Source organism: Molossus molossus, unplaced genomic scaffold (assembly GCF_014108415.1).
Source record: "Molossus molossus isolate mMolMol1 unplaced genomic scaffold, mMolMol1.p scaffold_m16_p_4, whole genome shotgun sequence".
NCBI classification, from domain to species: domain Eukaryota; kingdom Metazoa; phylum Chordata; class Mammalia; order Chiroptera; family Molossidae; genus Molossus; species Molossus molossus.
Genome location: NW_023425377.1, coordinates 57,330,206 through 57,346,994, shown reverse-complemented (window position 1 = coordinate 57,346,994; position 16,789 = coordinate 57,330,206). Strand labels below are relative to the sequence as shown.

At 37.7% G+C, this 16,789-nt stretch overlaps 1 pseudogene; it reads right to left on the bottom strand.

Moving 5' to 3' along the window:
- Nucleotides 1–2,427: 2,427 nt before the first annotated feature.
- On the bottom strand, nt 2,428–13,780 carry LOC118643794 (annotated as a pseudogene).
- Between the last annotated feature and the right edge of the window lie 3,009 nt (nt 13,781–16,789).

The following is a 16,789-nucleotide window of genomic DNA, read 5'->3' as shown; positions in this document are numbered from 1 at the left end:
TGTTTTATCTCTTGCATCCCCCCACCATCCCCTCTTCTGAGGGTTGTCAGTCTGTACCCTACTTCCACGTCTCTGGGTCTATCTTATTACTCAGACTGTTATGTTCATGATATTCCACAAATAAGTGAGATCATGTGATATTTGTCTTTCTCTGCTTGGCTTGTTTCATTAGGATAATACTCTCCAGGTCCCTCCAAGTCATCTCAAAGGATAAGAAATTTTTTGTTCTTACAGCTGCATAGTACTCCATTGTGTATATGTACCACAATTTTTATCCATTCATTTACTGATGGACACTTGAGCTGTTTCCAGATCTTAGCCATTGTAAATAGTGCTGCTATGATTATGGGGCTACATATATTCTTTCTGATTGGTGTTTCAGACTTCTTAGGGTACATTCCTAGAAGTGGGATCACTGGGTCAAATGGAAGTTCAATTTTTAATTTTTTGAGTGACACCATATTGTTTTTCATAGTGGCTGCACCAGTCTGCATTTCCATCAGCACTGTACTAGAGTCCCCTTTTCTCCACAACCTCACCAACACTTGTTGTTTGATGATTTGTTGATGGTGGCCATTCTGACAGGTGTGAGGTGATACCTCATTGTTGTTTTAATTTGCATCTCTCTGATGATTAGTAATGTTGAGCATTTCTTCATATGTCTCTTAACCATTTGTATGTCCTGTTTGGAGAGGTGTCTATTTAGTTCCTCTGCCCATTTTTTAATTAGGTTCTTTGTCTTCCTTTTGTTGAGTTTTATGAGCACTCTCTATATATTGGATATTAACCTCTTATCTGATATATTGTTGGCAATGATGCTTGCCCATACAGTGGGTTGCCTTTCCATTTTGATGGTTGTTTCTTTTGCTGTGCAGAAAATTTTGAGTTTGATGTAGTCCCATGTGTTCATTTTCTCGTTTGTTTTTGTTGCCTTAGGTGATGTATCAGTGAAAATTCTGCTGCACATGATGTCCAAGATTTTGTTGCCTACATTTTCTTCTAGAATTTTTATGAAATCACGGGTCACATTTAAGTCTTTTATCCATTTTGAGTTTTTTCTTGTGTATGGTGTAAGCTGATGGTCTACTTTCATTTCTTTTGCAAGTAGTTATCCAGTTTTCCCAACACCATTTATTAAAGAGGCAGTCTTTACCCCATTGTATGCTCTTGCCTCCTTTGTCAAAAATTAATTGAGCATAATGTCTTGAGTCCATTTCTGAGTTCTCTGTTCTGTTCCACTGGTCTATATGCTTGTTCTTGTGCCAGTACCAGGCTGTTGTGAATACAGTAGCTTTGTAGTATAACCTGATATCTGGTATTGTGATCCCACCTACTTTGTTCTTTTTCAAGATTGCTGTGGCTATTCAGGGTCTTTTTTTGTTCCATATGAACTTTTGAAGTATTTGTTCTAGTTCTGTGAAGTATGTCGGTGGTATTTTGATGGGGATTGCATTAAATCTATAGATTGCTTTGGGTAATATGAACATTTTAATGATGTTATTTCTTGCAATCCATGAACAAGGTATGTGCTGCCACTTTTTATATCTTCCTTTATTTCTTTTTTCAATGTCCTGTAGTTTTCTGAAAATAGGTCCTTAACTTCTTTTGTTAAGTTTATTCCTATGTGTCTTAATTTTTTGTGCTGCAATGGTAAATGGGATTGTTTTTTCAGTTTCTCTTCCTGAGTTCATCATTGGTGTACAAGAATGCTGTTGATTTCTTGATGTTAATTCTGTATCCTGCTACTTTTCCAAGTTCATTTATTAAGTCTAGTAGATTTTTGATGGAGTCTTTGGGGTTTTCTATGTATAATATCATGTCATTTGTGAATAATGACAGTTTCACTGCCTCCATTTCAATTTGGATTCTTTTTAATTTTTCTTCATGTGTGATTGCTGTGGCTCAGACTTCCAGTACTATGTTAAATAAGAGTGGCAAAAGTGGGCACCCCTGTCTTGTTTCTGTTCTTAAGGGAAATGTTTTTAGTTTCTGCCCATTGAGTATGATGTTGGCTGTAAGTCTTTCATATATGGCCTTTGTTATGTTAAGATACGATCCCTCTATTCCCACCTTACTGAGTGTTTTTATCAGAATTGGATGCTTGATTTTGTCGAATGCTTTTTCAGCATTTATTGATATGATCATGTGGTTTTTATTCTTCAATTTATTTATGTGGTGTATCACATTTATGGATTTGCGAATATTGTACCAGCCTTGCATCCCTGAGATGAATCCCACTTGGTCATGGTGAATAAAACTGTCTATAACTTCCTTTAGTCCCCAGGAGTCCATGCAGATATGTTTCTTAAGACACCCTTAAAGTGTATCGTAGAAGGAAGTGGAATGTACATCAGTACTACAGGTGCAAACTCAGACCTGAGTGCAGGTAGAAAAGTCTTCCTGATTGTGGCCGTCACCTGTCACACATTAGTGTCCTGGCACCTGCACGCTATGAGGATGGCCGTGACCACCACAACGCTTTCTCCCGCTGCTGGACCACAAGCTGAAGTTGATGTGTTCTGATATAAACAAGGCCACCAGCAGAGCCAGCAGAACCAAACAGGCTCCAAAGAGAAAGGAGGGACCAAGGATGATGGAATTCTGTTCAAGGTGGTGCTGTGGGCTGGTGTTTGTCCCCTAGTCTGTTCCTGTCATTGGCAGCTCCTTTAGTTCCACGTGGAATATGTAGAAAATGAACCCGTAAAGAGCTGGTCCCAGACTGTTGCACAGCCCTCGGATTCCTGTTTTCATTCCTTGAATGACACCTTGTTGATCAGCATCAGCAGTTCAAGACACAAGTGCACTGACAGTGGGGAAGGTGATGCTGGACATGGCAGCCACGGCCCCTGTGGCCCACATCATCCAAGGTTCAGAACCATACCATGCCATCTGTAATATCTGAAATCCCAGACCCAATAGAATGGTGTTCTTATTTCTAATTGATCTCATAAGTAAACTCAAGACTATGGTCTCCGCGATAATGGAGAGAACGCCGAGGATTGCTATAAACACAGCAACGCTTTCTGGTGAAAACTTTATTATCTGTCTGAGGTACAGGAAGAAGCTGGAGTACTGGCCGGCCTCGGGCAGGTAGGAGAAGAACACCGTGATGCAGATGAGCAGCACTATGGAATCCTGGCCCACTTTCTTTAGGGATGCAAAGGGATCGGCCTGTTCCCAAGAGATGGGCACCCCCTAGGACGCGGGCCGAATCTTCTCGGGCAGAGACTCCGGCACAGCCACCAGGATGAAGCAAATATCCAGCAGGGCAAGCGCTGTCGCCAGGACCACCACCAAGCTGTCCCCGTACACCTGTCCGAGGTAAGCTCGGATGGCAGGGCTGATCACCAAGCTTGTGGCAAATGTTGCTGAAGCATGTCCGTAGGCCATACTTCTTTCATGTTCTTGGGTTATATCTGCTACATATGCCAACACCACGGAGAAAGTCACTGCAAAAACCCCAGACACGGAGATGACAGCGAAGTACCACCATAGGCTGATCTTCATTAAGGGAATGGGGGCACATGTGAAAAATACCGTTAGCAGCAAGAAGGATTTTCGGCCCCAAACATCAGAAACAGCACCAATAAGCGGGGCACTGAGGAATGACAACAAACCCTTTACTCCTTGAATTAGGCCGTTCTTCAGAAATGTATGTTTAGGGAAGGTTTCATGTAATACCACCGACGTGGGTGCCGTCAATAATCCCCAAGCAAAAAGATGACGATAACTGCATGATAAACACCAGGAGAACCTATTCCTTGAGGCGTGCCACCGTCCTTAATGATGATCTTCTTGGCCAGCAGTTCGCGGCCCGTTTGTTCTTCTTCCCTTGGGTCAATTTACCATCCTCAAGTCCTGGCGCTGCTGCTGCCACTCTGGGGCGGCCAGCCCCGCGGAGAGTGCTGTCCCACCACTACTACTGGGCGGAGCCGCTTGGGGTGCCCGCCTCCATCTTCAGGGCCCGACCTTCTTCTAGGTGTTTTTTTTGTTTGTTTGTTTTTTTATGGTTTCACAACTTACATTTAAGCCTGGTAAAAGAGCTTGGAAATCCTCTTTCCTCTTTAATTACTTGGAAAAATTTGAGGAGGAAGGTGTTAGTTCTTTGAATGCTTGGTAAAGCTGGCCTGTGAAGCCATCCAATCCAGGACTTTTGTATGAGAGATATTTTATGACCACTTCAATGTCATCATTTGTTATCAAGCTATTCAGATGTTCTGATTCTTCCTGATTGAGTTTTGGTAGATTGTATTTTTCTAAGAATTTGTCCATTTCATCTAGGTTGTCTAGTTTGTTGTCATATAGTTGTTCATAGTGTTTTCTTATAATCATTTGTATTTCTGTGATGTCAGTTGTTAATTTGCCTCTTTTATTTCTGATTTTATTTACTTGGGTCCTCTCTTCTCTTTTTTTGATGAGTCTGGTTAAAGGTTCATCGATCTTGTTTATCTTTTCAAAGAACCAGCTCTTGGTTTAATTGATTTTCTGTATTGTTTTTTGTGGGTTTTTTTTAAAGTCTCTGTCATCATTTCCACTCTAATATTTATTTACTTCCTTCTAGTTACTCTGGGCTTTCCTTGTAGTTCTATTTCTAGTTATTTTGGTTGTACCTTAGATTGCTCATTTGAGCTTTTTTTTGTTTCTTGAGGTAGGCTGCAAGGCTATAAACTTCCCTCTCAGAACTGCTTTTTCAGTGTCCCATAGATTTGGGGCTGTGTGGTCATTTTTATTTGTTTCCAGGTTTTATATTTCTTTCTTGATTTCATTGGTAATCCATTCATTGTTTAATAACATGCTATTTATCCTCCATGTGTTTGAATGTTTTAAAGTTTTTTATTGTAGTTGATTTTTAATTTCATGCCATTGTGATCTAAGATGTTTCAATCTTGTTGAATTTGTTAAAGCTTATTTTGTGTCCTAACATATAATCCAAATTTGAGAATGATCCATGTGCACATAAAAAGAACATATATTGGCCTTTGCTGGTTTTGCTCAGTGCTTAGAGCATCGACCAATGGACCAATGAGTTGTTAGTGCTGGTTCCAGTCCAGTCAGGGGCAAGTGCCTTGGTTGTGGTTCGTCCCCTGCCCTGGTGGGGGTCCTGCCTGGGGCAGCCAGTTGATGTGTCCCTTTCACATCGTCGATGTTTCCCCTCCCCCCTGTCTCTTTTTCTCTCCCTACCTCTCACTCTATCTGAAGATAAATGGAAAACAATGTCCTCAAGTGAGGATTTAAAAAAAGGGGGAGAAAAGAACATATATTGTGCTGCTTTTGGATGAACTGTTCTGTAAATATTAATTAGATCTAACTGATCTAGTGTGTCATTTAAGACCATTATTTCCTTGTTTATTTTTTTGTCTGGAAATCTATGCATGGATGTCGGTGGGGTGTTAAAGTCCCCTACTATGATCGTATTTCTGTCGTATCTCCCTTAAAGTCTATCAAGAGTTTTATATATATGTTTGGGTGCTTCTGTATTGGGTGCATATATGTTAACAAGGGTTACATTTTCTTGTTGGATTGATCTCTTTACTATTATGTTGTAACATTCTTTGTCTCTGTCATAGCCTTTGTTTTGAAGTCTATTTTGTCAGATATGATGAGTATTGCTACCCTGGCTTTTTGTTTGTTTGTTTGTTTTCATTTGCATGGAATATTTTTTTCCATTTCTTCACTTTCTGTCTATGTGAATTTCTTTTCCTAAGGTGGGTCTCTTGTAGACAGCATACATGTGGGTCATGTTTTCTCATCATTTCAGCTACCCTATGTCTTTTGATTGGAGCATTTAGTTCACTTACATGTAAGGTTATTATTGACAGGTACTTATTTGTTGCCATTTTTAAAAGTATACCTTTGTTCCTCTTCCTTTCATTTTCTTCTTCTTAAAGTAGTCCCTTTAGCATTACTTGCAATACTGGTTTGGTGGTAACGTACTCCTTTAGCTATTTTTTTTTTTTTCTGGGAAGATCTTTACTTTACCTTCAATTTTAAATAATAGCCTTGCTGGATAGAGTAGTCTTGGATTCATTCTCTTGCTTTTCATTACTTTGTACCCTTCATGCCACTCCCCTTGGGCCTGAAGGGTTTCTATTTGAGAAATCAGCTGATAGTTTAATTCAAACTACCTTGTAGGTAACTTTCTGTCTTTCTCTTGTTGTCTTTAAGATTTTTTTCCTTGTCTTTAGTGTTTGCCATTTTAATTATGATTTGTCTAGGTGTGTGTTTTTTTGAAGTTAATCTTGATTGGGACCCCCTGTGTTTCCTGAACTTGTGTGACTTTTTCCTTCACCAGGTTAGGAACTTTTTTTGTTATTATTTCTTCAAATAGGTTCTTTATTCTTTTCTGAGATTCTTCTCCTTTGGGTACCCTTATGATGCAGATATTGTTATGTTTCATATTGTCCCAACTTTCACTTAAACTATCCTCCTGCTTTTTAATTCTTTGTTCTAATTGTTGCTCTGATTGGGTGTTTCAGTCTACCTTCTAATTCACTAATTTTGTCCTTAGCTTCTTCTAATCTACCATTGATTCCTTCAAGGGTATCCTTTATTTCGGCTTATCATTTTTCATTTCCAATTGGTTCTCATTCATGATTTCTAATTTTTTTTTCATGCTGATGTGGTTCCCACTAAGTTCCTTGTAGTTCTCACTAACTTGTTTGAATGTCCTTATAACCATCTCTTTGAACTCTAAATCTGATAAATTGCTTGCCTACATTTCATTTAAATCCTTTTCCAGCAATTTCTCCCATTTTTTCTTTTGGGGGGTTGTTTCTTTGTCTCTCCATTTTAACTGTCTCTTTGTGTTTGTTTCTATGTATTATGTAGACCTGCTATGCTTCCCAGGCTTCATAGAATGGTCTTATGTAGAAAGTGTCTTGTGGGACATAGTGGTGGAGCCTCTTTGATCTCCTGAGCTGGATTCTCTAGGAATGTCTCTTGTGTGGGCTCTTCTGTTGTAATTCAGTCTTGAGTACTGGTGCTGTGTTTGAGGGTAGGGTCTCCCCTCAGGATTGATCATTGTAAGGTTCAACCTCGACCATGTCATGCCAGTGTTATACAGGTGTTCACAAAACATAAGAAGACAAAACAAAACAAAACTGATAATACTACAAAATACAAAACAAAACAAAACAAAACAAAACAAAACAAAACAAAACAAAAGCAAGAGAGACTGAAAAAGAAAAAGAAAACAGGGTACTAAATGGAATGAGACCAAAAGAATTATACAGGGGAAGGAAAGGACTAAAATGAAGAATATGGAAGCAAATGAGGAAGAGAAATGAACATTGGATCTGCTATTTGTGGAGCTTACTGGATTTTTCTCTGATGTTGTTTCTGGCCCCTTGATATGTTGTTGGTCCCTGGCTTCCTGGGAGGTTCTCTGTTGCAGGCCAATGTAAGTCACTATCCATGCCTGGCCCTGGGCAACCTGGCTGAAGCCCACCAGGGCAGAGCCAAGTAGTCCAGCAGGTGGGGCCTCTATAGCCCAGTGGCTGGGTCTGGTTTGGGTTTCACATGTTGAATGTCCCTGTTCTGAGCTGTTATCCCTGCTCCCACAGACCTGTGCCCTGCAGGGGTTTCTGGGACCTGGCCAGGATGGTTTGAACATATTTAAGTTGGGAGTAGTGTCCATAACTTGTAGGATGGGAGGCAGGCACTTCCTTTCCTTCCAAAGTCTCAGCTCTGCCTGGCTTGCTGGCACCCCCTCATGGCCACCTCAAGCAAGAATGGTTTAAAAAATGGGAGACGGACTTTTGAGATAACTATAAAAGACCAGTTCTATCACATTGACTCAAAAGTCACCAATCTTTAGTACCCAGATGTGGGTTGAGTTGGAGAGGTGAAAGAATGTTAAGGGTTCATCTGTGTTTCCTAACTGACCTCACTTGGTATTTTATTTTAAAAGCCCGGATATTATTAGTCCATAATAAGACTCATCAAACACAAGTTATGGAGACTGTTATATTCCCAACTGACATTTTACGAATGACTCCAACACAGCCTAGGTTCATTATACACAGGTTAAGAACACTCTTGGAATTACTGATAACTAAAAATATAAGCAAGAGAAGGCTGAAACAACAATAAGAAAGAATATATGTACCCTTATGTTCATAGCAGCACTACTTACAATCTCTAAGAACTGGAAACAGCACAAATGTTTGCCAATAGATAAGTGGATAAAAAAAAGCTGTGGTGCGTATACACAGTGGAACACTATGCAGGCTAAGAAAGAAAGATCGCGTATCCTTTGAGGTGACATGGAGGGACCTGGAGTGTATTGTGCTAAGGGAAATAAGCCAACCAGAGAAAGACAATACCACATGATCTCACTTATATGTGGAATATAATGAACAAAAAAAAGCTGATGAGCAAAACAGACCCAGAAACATAGAAAGGAGTATGGTTCAGACTGACAAACCTCAGAGCAAGGGGGCTGGGGGAAGGGATAAGATAAACTAAAGAACTTACATGCATGTATGCATAACCACTGGACATAGACAACAATGCTTGGGGGTGGGGATTGAGAGGAGGGTGTCTGTGGGAGAAAAGGAGACATATCTGTAACAAAAATAAATTAATTAAATGTTAAAAAAAATAAAAATATAAGGAGGCAGTGGCCAACTTAAGTCCAAATATTCTATATGCTTGGAAATTGAAGTGAGAGTAATGGAAAGAGGGGAGGAAAGTTGGAGAGGAGAGAAGAAGAAGTAGAGGAGGAGGTGGAGGTTGTAATTCATTTTTGTGATCCCTCCTCCTACTTGATGATTCCTTCAAGTCTTCTAAGAAACCTAACATTAAAGATGAAACTTTCTTCTTTTTGTATTTGCAGTTTCTCCTTCTTAACTGGGTCCTTCTCACTGTTTTTATTTATTTATTATATTTAATTAGTTAGTTTCTTTTCTTTAAAGATGTTTCTCCTTTTCCCCCAAACTGATTACTCCTCCCCCTCCCTCCCTGCCGTGTCCCCAGCTATGTTGTCCATATCCATTGTTCATGTACACATGCATATAAGTTCTGTGGTTTATCTCTCCCCCACCACGTCCTGCTCTGGGGATTGTCAGTCTGTACCACATTTCCACGTCTCTGGGACTACACAATTCCTCAGACTGTAATGTTCATTATATTCCACAAATAAGTGAGATCATATGATACTTGTCTTTCTCTGTGTGGCTTCCTTCGCTCAGGATAATGCTTTCAAGGTCCCTCCCTGTCATCTCAAAGGAAAAGAGACCATTCTTTCTTACTGCTGCATAGTACTCCATTGTGTATATGTACCACTGCTTTTTTATCCATTCGTCTACTGATGGACACTTGGGTTGTTTCTAGATCTTAGCTATTGTAAATAGTGCTGCTACAAACATGGGGGTACATATATTCTTTCTGATTGGCGTTTCAGGTTTCTTAGGGTATATTCCTAGAAGTGGGATCGCTGGGTCAAATGGAAGTTCAATTTTAATTTTTTGAGGTAACACCATATTGTTTTTCATAGTGGCTGCACCAGTCTGCATTCCCACCAGCAGTGTACTACAGTCCTCTTTTCTCCACACTCTCGACAACACTTGCTGTTTCATGATTTGTTGATGGCAGCCACTCTGACAGGTGTGAGGGGATACCTCATTGTTGTTTTAATTTGCATCTCTCTGATGATGAGTGATATTGAGCATTTCTTCATATGTGTCTTAGCCATTTGTATGTCCTGTTTGGAGAGGTGTCTATTTAGTTCCTCTGCCCATTTTATAATTGGGTTCTTTGTCTTCCTTTTGTTGAGTTGTGTAAGCACTCTATATATTTTGGAAATTAACCCCCTATCTGATACATCATTGGCAATGATGTTCTCCCATACAGTGGGTTGCCTTTCCATTTTGATGATAGTATTTTTTGCTGCGCAGAAGCTTTTGAGTTTGATGTAGTCCCATGTGTTCATTTTCTCATTTGTTTCTGTTGCCTTAGGTGATTATCAGTGAAAATTCTGCTGCATATGATGTCTGAAATTTTGTTGCCTAGAGTTTCTTCTAGGATTTTAATGAATTCATAGTCACATTTAAGTCCTTTATTCTCTTTGAGTTTATTCTTGTGTATGGTGTAAGCTGATGGTCTAGTTTAATTTTTTTGCATGTAGCTGTCCAATTTTCCCAACACTATTTATTAAAGAAGCTGACTTTACTCCACTGTATGCTCTTGCCAACTTTGTCAAATATTAATTAAACATAATGCCTTGGGTTCATTTCTGGGTTTTTTATTCTGTTCCACTGGTCTATCTGCCCGTTCTTGTGCCTATATCAGGCTGTTTTTATTATAGTGGCTTTGTAGTATAACCTAAAATCTAGTAATGTGAACCCTCCTACTTTGTTCTTCTTTTTCAAGATTGCTATTCGAGGTGTTTTTTTTTTTGTTTTTTTTTTTGGTTCCATGTGAACTTTTGAAGTATTTGTTCTAGTTCTGTGAAGTATGTCATTGGTATTTTGATGGGGATTGCTTTGAATTTATAGATTGCTTTGGGTAGTATGGATATTTTAATGATGTTAATTCTTCTGATCCATGAACAAGGTATATGCTTCCACTTTTTTATACCTTCTTCTATTTCTTTTTTCAATGACTTATAGTTTTCTGCAAATAGGTCCTTTATTTCATTTGCTAAGTTTATTACTAGGTATCTTAATTTTTTTTTGCCGCAGTTGTAAATGGTTTTTTTTTTTCTTAGTTTCTCTTTTTCTGAGTTCATCATTGGTGTATAAGAATGCCATCGATTTCTTGACGTTAATTTTGTATTCTGCTTCTTTACCAAGTACATTTATTAAGTCTAGTAGATTTTTGATGGAGTCTTTAGGGTTTTCTATGTATAATATCATGTCATCTGCAAATAATGACAGTTTCACTTTCTCCATTCCAATTTAGATCCCTTTTATTTTTTCTACCTGATTGCTGTGGCTAAGACTTCCAGTACTATGTTGAATAAGAGTAGCAAAAGTGGGCATCCTTGCCTTGTTCCTGTTCTTAAGGGAAATGCTTTTAGTTTCTGCCCATTGAGTATGATGTTGGCTGTAGACCTTTCATAAATGGCCTTTATTATGTTGAGATATGATCCTGCTATTCCCACATTGCTGAGCATTTTTATCAGAAATGGATGCTGGATTTTGTCGAAGGCTTTTTCAGCATCCATTGATATGATCATGTGGTTTTTATTCTTTATTTTGTTTATGTGTGGTATCACATTTATTGATTTGCAAATATTGTACCAGCAGCCTTGCACCTCTGGGATGAATCCCACTTGATCAGTGAATAATTTATTTGATGTACTGCTGGATCCAATTTGCTAGTATTTTGTTCAGGATTTTGGCACATATGTTCATCAGGGATATTGGCCTGTAGTTTTCTTTCCTTGTAGTGTCTTTTTCTGGTTTTGGAATTAGAATTATGCTGGCCTCATAAAATGAGTTTGGAAGTCTTCCTTCTTCTTGAATTTTTTGAAATAGTTTGAGGAGAATGTGTGTTAGTTCTTTTTTGAATGTTCGGTAAAACTCCCCCATGAAGCCATCTGGGCCTGGGCTTATGTTTGCTGGGAGATTCTTGATTACATCTTCAATTTCTTCTCTTGTTATTGGTCTGTTCAAGTTTTCCTTATCTTCCTGCTCTAATTTTGGGAGACTATGTGTTTCTAGAAATTTGTTCATTTCATTTAGATTGTCTAATTTTTTAATTGTTCATAGTAGTTGTTAACAATCTTTTGTATTTCTGTGGTGTCAGTTGTTACTTCTCTTTCATTTCTGATTTTGTGCATTTGTTTCTCTCTCTTTGTTTCATCATGAGTCTAGCTAAGGGTCCATCAATCTTGTTTATCTTTTCAAAAAACCAGCTCTTTGTTTCATTGATCCTTTGAATTGTTTTTTTGGACTCTATGTCATTTATTTCTACCCTGATCTTTACATTTTCCTTCCTTCTACTTGCTCTGGGGCTATCTTTTTGTTTGCTCTCTAGTTCTTTAAGTTGTGAGGTTAGATAGTCTATTAGAGATTTTTCTTGTGTCTTAAGGTAGGCCTATAGTGCTATGAACTTCCCTCTCAGAACTGCTTTTGCTGCATTCCATAGAGTTTGTGTTGTTGTGTGTTCATTTTCATTGGCTTCCAGGCAGTTTTTAATTTCTTCCTTGATCTCCTCAGTAACCCATTTGTTGTTTAATAACATGCTATTTAGCTTCCAAGTGTTCAAATGCCTTTTCATGTTCTTGTTGCAATTGATTTCTAGTTGCACGCCATTGTGATCTGAGAAGATGCTTGATATGATTTCAATCTTCTTGAACTTGTAGAGACTTAGTTTGTGCCCTAACATGTGGTCTATCTTTGAGAATGCCCCATGTGCACTTGAGAAGAATGTGAATTTGGTAGTTTTGGGGTGTAATTCTCTGTAGATATCTATTAAATCCATATGGTCTAGTGCTTCATTTAGAGTCTGTGTTTCTTTGCTAATTTTTTGTCTAGAGGATCTATCCAATGATGTCGGCAGGGTGTTGAAGTCCCCTGCTATGATTGTATTGCTATCAATTTCTCCTTTGAAGTCTTCCAGAAGATTTTTGATATATTTTGGTGCTCCTATATTGGGTGCATATATGTTTATCAAGGTTATATCATCCTGTTGGATAGATCCTTTCAATATTATGTAGTGGCCTTCTTTGTCTCTAGTTATGGCCTTCATTTTGAAATCTATTTTATCAGATATAAGTATTGCTACCCCAGCTTTTTGTTCTTTTCCGTTTGCTTGGAAGATTTTTTTCCATCCTTTCACTTTCAACCTATGTGAGTCTTTTGTTGTGAGGTGGGTGTTTTGTAAACAACATATAGATGAGTCATGCTTTCTTATCGAATCAGCTACTCTGTGTCTTTTTATCGGAGCATTCAATCCGTTTATATTTTAGGTGGTTATTTATATGTATTTATTTATTGCCATTTTTGTTTAGTGTGGTTCTATATTTCTTCCTATTTCTCCTGCTAATTACAGCAGTCCTTTTTAACATTTCTTGTAGTGCTGGTTTGGTGCTAATGTATTCCCTTAGCTTTTTTTTTTTTTTTTTTTTTTTTTTCTGTGAAGCTCTTTATTTGACCTTCTATTTTGAATGACAGCCTTGCTGGGTAGAGTAGACTTGGATTCAGATCCATGTTTTTCATGACCTTGATTACTTCATGCCATTCCCTCTGGCCTGTAGTGTTTCTCTTGAGAAATCAGCTGAGAGCCTTATGGGGTTTCCTTGGTAGGTAACCTGTTGCTTATGGATGATGTATTTTTAAAGCACATTAACTATTGCATAGATGAAGAAACTGGGGAATTACAAGCAGCAATCTTGAGATGAGATCTTCTAGTTGTGAGATCAGTCATTGTACCCCAAATTTTCTACTGTGCTGTTTTTTGTTTTTGTTTTTAAAGCAATGAATATTTAGGGACCTTTTAAAAAAAAAAAAAAAACTCTTACTCGAGTTCATTTATTGTGCAACTGTGTGCTTTGTACTAGACTTGTATTTTAAACCATGTGTCAGACAACAGAAAGTATACCTACAGCAGCCATGGAATTGAGCTGATCAATAGAGAATTCAGGCCTACTTGTTGCTTCCTTGTTTTCTTCCTTATCCTTTTTTTTTGTGCTATAGTATATTTGCCATTTTTTCTCAGCTGGGAGTGCAAACATGGCCTCCCTGTGTTTGTCTGTGAAGTTAAGTTCATCCACAAGTTCAATGAACATGATGTTCAGCTCCTCCACAGGAGACATGTGTAATGTTGGCTCCATGGTCTAAAGTGCAAAGTTGCTATCATTTCGCAGCTGATATGTGATTTCTGGGTGATTGTTATTTTGGAAACAGAAGAATATGAATGAAATCCTGCATCCACATCTCTTTCATGAAGCCATGGCTGAATTCTATTCCATTTCATGTGACTACACTCTGAGCAGCCCCTACATGTGGGAAAGGTGGTTCTGCCTAATTAGGGACTCTTAATGAAAGAATTATTTACTTAAAAAGTGGCAGAACAAAATAATTGTTAAAAAGTTAATTTTAAGGTTTACTGATGGTATTTTTATTAAAAAGTTGATAAGAGTGGTACTTTTCATTCAGTTCGAAATCAATTCCTTTCTTGTAGCCTTTGAGCGTTGGCCTGTAACCTCAGTCTAGTGCCATCAGGGTCTTTGTAGGTATCTGATCTCATTATTTTTTCACTGTCCTTCAAAATGTTATAGCTGATCTTCAGACGGTCTGTAGTTTCTGCCTCAGGAAAACCCAGAGCTTCTCAAAACACCCTATAACAACCCGGCAGCTTTTTTTTTTTCCATTAGCAGCAGGCCCTCAGTTCACACCCCACCAACCATGTTTGATTTCATATTCTCTGTCCCACATGTTGTCTTTCTTTTCTTCTGAGACCTGGTATGTCACAAAATCTTCACTTCACTCAACTTTAAATTTACTATAAACATATACTTCTAGTTATCTGTGCACTGAAATAATTTCTGGACATTTATTACATGTTAAAGAGCAAAAAGAGAAATCATCTATTTCCATGATTCTCAATGTTTTAGTCAGGGTCAGTTACTATAACAAAATATCATAGATTGAGTGGCTTAAACAGCAAACACTTATTTATCACAGTTCTGGATGCTGAGACATCCAAGATCACGGTGCTGGCAGATTCCCTGTCTGGTGAGTGTCCTCTTTCTGGTTTTCAGATGGCTGCCTTCTTGCTGTGTCTTCACATGGTAGAGAGAAAGAAAAGCAGTCTTGTGTCTCTTCTTATAAGGTAGGAATCCCATCATAAGGACTTCACCTTTATAACCTAATTACCTATGAAATATTGTCACATTGGGGGTTATAGATTCAACATATCAATGGGGGGGTGGCAAAAACATTCAGACTGAGATTAGAGATACTACTAGCATTTAGTCGGCATGTTAGACATGCTTCAATGCACAACCTGATGAATATTTTCCCCACATGCTATGCAACTTTTTCAAAAACACACTGAGCATTCATAGAATTTTTTATAATTATCCAACCTTAAACTTGATTTCAGTTTATCTAGAAACATGAAATGTATTTTGCAGTGAAATGGCAAAATTGTGGCAGTTGAGGGTACAGTGTACTATTCTGTCTTCACAACTTACTTTAATGCAATATGCTATATTGGTTGTATTATAGATATTGCATTCACAGTGGTTCTATAGTTAAGTATGCCTGACCATGTTGTTATATCATCTAGAGTAGTTTGTTCTGAACACTTACACACAGAAATGTATATTTTATAATTAATTACAAATTATATAGTTTTGATATTAAAGTTAAGATACAATTAATTTTTTAAAATTTTGTCTGGAGATCAATTATATTATTAATAGATTTAATTACAAGAGGGCATTACAAAACACTTGTTAATAAAGGGTATACTAGTTCTGAATCCATTCATGAATGTTCCACTATTTATTTACTAATCCCTTGTTGATGGACACTTAGGTTATTTCCAACAGTTTACTTTCACAAATAATGTTGCAATGAAAACCTTTATATACATTATTTCATATCTTCAGTGTTTAAGTTTTTAATTAATTACTAACATTAAAAATCAGGAAATTTTTATGTAAAAATCTAGGTTTATGCTTTCTGATAAAAATGAAAAATCTAGCCATTCTGAGCTCTAATTCCTGCTTGGTAATAATAATCTGTAACTAAAAAGTAGTTGCCTAACTTTGGCAAGATATATTTGTCTGTTGAAGTTGCCAAAACAAAATACCACAAACTGGGTGGCTTAAACAACAGAAAATTATTTCTCACAGTTCTAGAAGCTCGTAAGTCCCAGATCAAAGTGCTAACAAGGTAAGTTTTATTCTGAGGCCTTTTCTCCTGGTTTGTAGACCATCTTACTATGAGCTCAGGTAACTTTTTCTTTTTGCATCTGGAAAGAGGGGAGAGCCCTCTCTGGTGCTAGTCCTATTAGATCAACACCCCAACCTTATGTCTTATCTCTATATACAGTCACTTTGAGGGTTAAGCATTCAACATATGAATTTTGGGAGAACATAGTTTTTAGTCCATAGCACAAGGCACATATTCCCTAGTTGATCACAATATCCATCACTCCTTATTATCTTCCTAACACTGACTAGAATCAGTTACCATTAATACACATGGGCTGCTGTACTTCTTATAGCAAAAAAATAAGAGGAAATAAAATAGTTTTATGCATTTGTCTCTATCAAAAGTAAAAAAAGTACTACGGAGACTGAGCAGGCCAGGAATATCAAGCAAAATGGAAGATACATATTGTGGTGGAAGTAAACAATATTTTTACATGTTTATATGCAAACTGAATGTGACTTTGTCAAAGATTAAAACTTAAGGCACCATTATAATACAAGCCACCAGAAGTGCTCATACCTAGTTGCTTTACAGAGTCAGATCATCTGCTTGGTTCTATAGACATTTGAGTCTGAGATTCCTGCTCAATTCTATTTCGACTTCTAAAATACTTGCCAGTGCTGATGCATTGTCTTTCCTCACAAATCATGCAAATTTGTAAATAATAAGAGGAAACCAGCTGATACCCACCAGCCTCAAACACTGGCAAGAAAATCTTGAGTATGCATTGTTTTTTCTACTCCTAGAAATTGCTTTAGATCTGTGGAATTGCTATTCTTTAGGAAAAGAATTGTATACCCTCTTTCTATATGAATTGCAAACATCATTTAATCTGTTTTCCATTCTAATATATACTCTGCAGTGAAATTATGGAGACCAAGTTCTTATGCTGCTGG